Here is a 5,997-nt window from a genome sequence, read left to right on the forward strand (position 1 = left end):
AGAACTGGAAGATGAAGGATGATGAATGGATCTGATTGCTCAACTCATGCTTGAAAGTAGAATAGGTCCTTACATAGAATGGTTAGCTAATGAACTAATCATGACTGCTAATAAAACACATACCTAAGGATTCACTACTAGTAATGCTTTTCGCAAAAAGAAAACCCTATAAACCATAAAACTTATCATATCCTTTGGAGTCAGGAAAATATTCCCACTAGTCGGGTAAGTCTTGCGAGTCCATTGTGTACTCAGGGTTTATTTACCCCTATTGTAGGTGCAGCTTGAGGGGTGGCTATTGTGTGGAGGATTCTTCTGGTGGGCACAAATGGATCCTTGTATCCTATCGTTAGATGTTTATTTCAATTCCGCTATTTAAATTCCACACTCTGAACTTGGTATTGTAATAATGTACTTCTGAGAACTCTTATTGTATGAAATGGACTAAGTATTGTAAGCTCGCTCTCATTATTAGATCCTGGATGAAAAACGTGGAGTGTTCGAGTTCTCCCTTGGGTTGTGCTTGATGGAACCGTCCGATGTAGCCAACTTTTGGAGTGCTTAGTGTCTGGTGGAAGACGATCGCCTCTAGAAGCGTGCTATTTTAGGTGGTTCTACCACAGGTGGTTTCAGAGCCAATAATGAGTTACAAGTTTCATAACTATTTTCAAAACCTAAAATTTGACCAACAAAAGTTTTGCGAAAAGTAGGATGCGATAAAATTACGTAAATAAGTATAAGCCCTAGCAATATTGTCTATCTAGGATAGTGGCACTAGTTTTATCTAATCAATTTTCTATAGGTACACTAACTTACGCTGTGTAACAATCATTTAGCAAGCAGAAAGTGAGTGTGCGATGTGCTGAAAATTTTTGTGAATGTCGATATATTCTAGCTTGAGTGAACGTATAGGTCGATGCATGCATCATGATAGGGGAATCTTGTTAATTTAACCTCCCCCACACGTATAATTTTGGTTAGTGAATTAATCTAGTAACTAAAAAGAATGCCTCATCTAAAAGCCTTATCATTTCTCTAATCTCTTATTCCTGATCTAGAGGTGTTGTCCCTAATGGTGGGTTCCTATTTGTTTATAGATGAACCTAAGGTCCGATCATGGGAGCACCAGTGCTAGGGCGGGCCATGGCCTTGGTGAAGGCCAAGATGAAAGTGGTCGTGGCAATGAGAACTACAACAGGGAGAGCCACGAGGCCCCACTCCTTGCTCCTCCTCCTCCGCAACCACCACCTCCGATGACTCATGCCGAGATGATGACGAAGATGCTGGCTGCTCGGCGCGAGTCAGCCCGTGCCTTGGAGATGCTAGCCCAAGCGATTGGTGGCTTCGCCCATGGGGGCCACGGAGTCAATGCCGAGAATGGGGGTGGTGCCCGCGATCCCGAGGGGCCCTGTTCTTACCAGGATTTCTTGAAGACACACCCACCCATGTTCACGCCGACTGCTGAGACTCTAGATGTGGAGCATTGGCTTCGTATTCTAGAGTAGAAGTTTCAACTACTCACTATAACTAAAGAACAGAAGGTGCGCTTTGTAGTGCAGCAGATGTTGGGTTTTGCCAGTGTATGGTGGGACACGTTCAATGCCATGTAGCTGGTGGACCACCACGTGACTTGGTAGGAGTTTACCGCTACTTTTAGAGAGCACTACATTCCTACTGGTGTGATGAATAGGAAGTTAACGGAGTTCCTGGACATGAAGCAAGGGAGCATGTCTGTCTTGGAGTATGTGAACAAGTTCAACCATCTGGCATAGTATGCTAGGATCCATGTTGATACTGATGAGAAGAAGAGGTACCATTTCTATCGTGGCCTCTCTTGCAGTCTATAGAAGGAGCTGCACACAGGGAACTACTAGACTTTTGGTGCTATGACGAATACTGCTATTGTCATGGAAGGACTTCAACGTGACTCAGACTAAGTGGAAGCGCAAGCGGGTGATCACTAGATCTTCTAGTCACCCACAGGCTCAGAAGATATAAGTTGTCAAGAGGATGTCCTATCACCCTCCGGGTGGATAGTCATCTCATCAATCTCAGCAGGCTTACCAGGCACCTCGCATCCAGTATCATGCGCCTACTTAGCAGGTGCAACAATAGCCTCAGGGACAACAGATTCTGCCTCATCAGGGACAGGGGAACATGTCTGGTGCTCGTTTTAAGTGTGGCAAGTAGGGCCACTATGCTTGGGAGTGTCCACAGAACCAGCCTGCGCAGTCTTCCCAGCCTTCAGCCAACTCCCGTCTGGTCAAGAGGACGATTATCAAGAAGAAGGTCCCGTATGCCGCTCTAGACAAGTCAACTTCACCGAGATAGAGGAGATTTTGTAGAATGAACCTATGATGGCTAGTATGTTTACCATTGATTCCTACCCAGCCTATGTGTTGTTTGATTCTGATGCATCACATTCATTCATGAGCATGGGGTTTACACTGAGGCACAATATATCTCTTATGGATATTCCTATTGCCTATAGAATCAGTACTCCGGGTGCATAGTTGTGCATTAATACTCAAACAAATACAATCACATTAGTGCTAGCCACTCACACTTATCACCTCTAGTTCATTGTGATGCCTGGGCAAGGCATAGATGCAATTCTGGGCATGAACTGGTTGTGAGTTTATGGGGTAGTCTTGAACCTTAAGCAAAGAGTTGTTGAGTTATGGCTTCCTTCTTCTGAGGATAGGATGTCTCTTCTTATGCCCTCAGATCCCGCCTTACTAGTTGTTGCTCATGCTGAAGCTTCTCCTGCTCTTGCCTCTATTCCTATGGTCTGTGAGTTTCTAGATGTCTTCTCGGAAGATCTACCCGGGTTACCACTAGATAGGGAGGTGGAGTTTACCATTGAGTTAGAACCTAGCACTGCTCCTATTTCATGGCGTCCTTACTACATGGCTCCTAAAGAACTAGCAGAAATGAAGAAGCAGTTAGAGGAATTGTTGGAGAAGGGATTGATCCGGCCTAGTTCTTCACCATAGGGTTGCCTAGCTATTTTTTTTAAGAAGAAGGACGGTACTCTACGGATGTGTGTGGATTACTACTTTATCAATGCGGTAACCATTAAGAACAAGTATCCTTTACCTCGTATTGATACTTTGTTTGATCAGTTGGCTGGTGCAAAAGTGTTTTCCAAGATTGATCTTCGTTTGGGTTATCATCAAATTAAGATTAGACCACAAGATGTACCAAAGATAGCTTTCTCTACTAGGTATGGGCTATATGAATACCTAGTCATGTCTTTTGGTCTAACCAATGCTCCTGCATTCTTCATGTATCTCATCAATTCAGTCTTCATGCCGAAGTTGGATAAGTTTATAGTGGTGTTCATTGATGACATTTTGATATACTCCAAGAACAAAGAAGAGCATGCACAACATCTTCGGATAGTACTAACTTGATTAAGGGAACATAAGTTGTATGCCAAATTTAGCAAGTGTTAGTTTTGGTTAGATCGAGTGCAGTTTTTGGGACATGTTCTGACACCTGAGGGTATCTCTGTGGACCCAAGCAAGGTGCAAGATGTGTTAAATTGGAAATCTCCCAAGTTAGTGCATTAGATTCATCAGTTCCTTGGTCTTGCTGGTTATTATCGACACTTCATCCCTGACTTCTCCAAAATAGACCAACCAATGACCAAGTTGCTCCAGAAAGATGTCAAGTTTGTATGGAGTCCAGCTTGTGAAGAAGCTTTCCAAGCTCTGAAGCATTTTCTTACCACTGCTCCTATTCTCGCCCAACCAGATATTGACAGGTCATTTGATGTATATTGTGATGCCTCAAGGACTGGATTGGGATGTGTGCTTATGTAGGATGGACGTGTGATAGCTTATGCTTCACGCCAGCTAAAAAAGCACGAGGTGAATTATCCCACCCATGATTTAGAGCTGGCTGCTGTGGTGCATGCTCTAAAAATTTGGAGGCATTATTTGTTGGGAAATAAAGTGCATATTTATATGGATCACAAGAGGCTCAAATATATTTTCACTCAGTTCGAGCTGAACATGAGGCAACGGAGATGGATGGAGCTAATCAAGGATTATAATTTGGAGGTTCATTACCATCCTGGAAAAGCTAACGTGGTAGCTGATGCTTTGAGCCGGAAGTTGCATCAAGTTGAAGAAGAATCTTTGTCTCTCAACCATGCTGAGGTGCTACCTCACATTGCTCTAGTCTCAGATTTACTTGAGCAAATTATCAGCGAGCAAAGGCAGGATACTTCAGTAATTCATCACATTAAGAAGTTAATTGCCGAAGAATGTGGTCCACATTTTAGTATTGATGATCAAGGTGTAGTGAGGTTCAAGAACAGATTGGTTGTTCCATCAAGTGAGGAGCTTAGAATAAAGACTTTGGATGAAGCTCTTCATTCCAAGTTGTCCATCCATCCAAGAAGTAACAAGATGTACCATGATTTGCGCCACTTGTATTGGTGGTCAAATATGAAGTATGATATCACTAAGTACATCTCCTATCCCTATTTGGAAATGGGAGGAGATTTCCATGGATTTCATTGTGGGTTTACCCCGCATGTCCAAGGGTTATGACTCTATTGGGGTCATTATGGATCGTCTCACTAAGTCCGCTCATTTTCTTTTGGTGGATACCAGATATTCAACCAAGAAGTATGCCAAGTTGTATTTTGACCGAATTGTGACCCTACATGGAGTTCCTCTCACTATCATCTCTGATAGAGGGTTAGTCTTTGTCTCTCATTTCTGGGAGCAACTCTAGAAAAGCCTTGGTACCTGTCTTCTTCGAAGTTCAGCTTATCATCCGCAGATGGATGGGCAAACAGAAAGGGTAAGTCAAGTACTTGAAGATATGTTGTGGGCATGTGTCATCTCTTTTCCTGAGAAGTGGGACGAATGCTTGAACTTAGCTGAGTTTTCTTACAACAATAGCTATCAAGAAAGCATTTGTATGGCACCCTTTGAAGCTCTGTATGGAAAGAAGTGTAGGACACCACTTAATTGGGTTGAAGTAGGTGACCATGGATATTTTGGGCCTGATTTTATCAAAAAAGCTCGAGAGCAAGTCAGTACTATTCAGAGCCATTTGAAGGCAGCTCAAAGTCGTTAGAAAACTTATGTGGACAAGAGAAGAAGGCCCTTGTAATTTGAAGTTGGTGACCATGTGTATTTGAAGGTATCTCCCATGAGAGGTGTGCATCGATTTGGAGTCCATGGGAAGTTAGCTCCTCATTATGTTGGGCCTTATAAGGTTTTGGAGCGATGTGGTCCTGTTGCTTATCGTCTCTAGCTTCCAGATATTTTGTCAACAGTACATAATGTCTTCCATGTTTGCCAGTTGAAAAAGTGTTTGCGAGTCTGCGATGATGCGGTGGAAATTGAAGGCATTCCCCTTCAATCGGATCTCTCTTATATTGAGCATCCTATCAAGATCTTAGATGAAAAAGAAAGAGTGACTAGAAACAATGTGGTGAAGTTTTATAAAGTTCAGTGGCAAAATCACTCAGAGGATGAAGCAACGTGGGAGCAAGAAAGCTATATCTTAAAGCATTATCCCCATCTTCTTTCTAGTTCACCAAGGTAATTGTTTAAATTAAAATTTATTTCTTATCTCTTTTTCCCACACTAGGCATATGAAATCTCGGTACGAGATTTTGTTTAGGGGGGGGGGGAGAGCTGTAACACCCTCGGTGTTACATAGGGAATCACTTGCTAAAACATGTCATGAGCATCATACTTAAGTGATACTGCATGTGGTGCGATGGATAGATAAAGCATTGTAACTTAAATGAGTCATAAAAACATAAAACGAAAAGTTAATTCATGATTTAAAAAGTTAGCAAGTAGAGATGTTAACTAATTTTTATTGAACAAAAATGCTATAAACCATATATGTGACACCTTAATAAAGTTTGAAGTACACATTTTGTAGAAGATAGTGCAACTTTTGTTTTAACAAGACAATTACGCTAGCTAACAATTCTAGTAGCCTGGAAATCGAATTTGAAGC

This window comes from Miscanthus floridulus, chromosome 10, assembly GCF_019320115.1.
Source record: "Miscanthus floridulus cultivar M001 chromosome 10, ASM1932011v1, whole genome shotgun sequence".
Lineage (NCBI taxonomy): Eukaryota > Viridiplantae > Streptophyta > Magnoliopsida > Poales > Poaceae > Miscanthus > Miscanthus floridulus.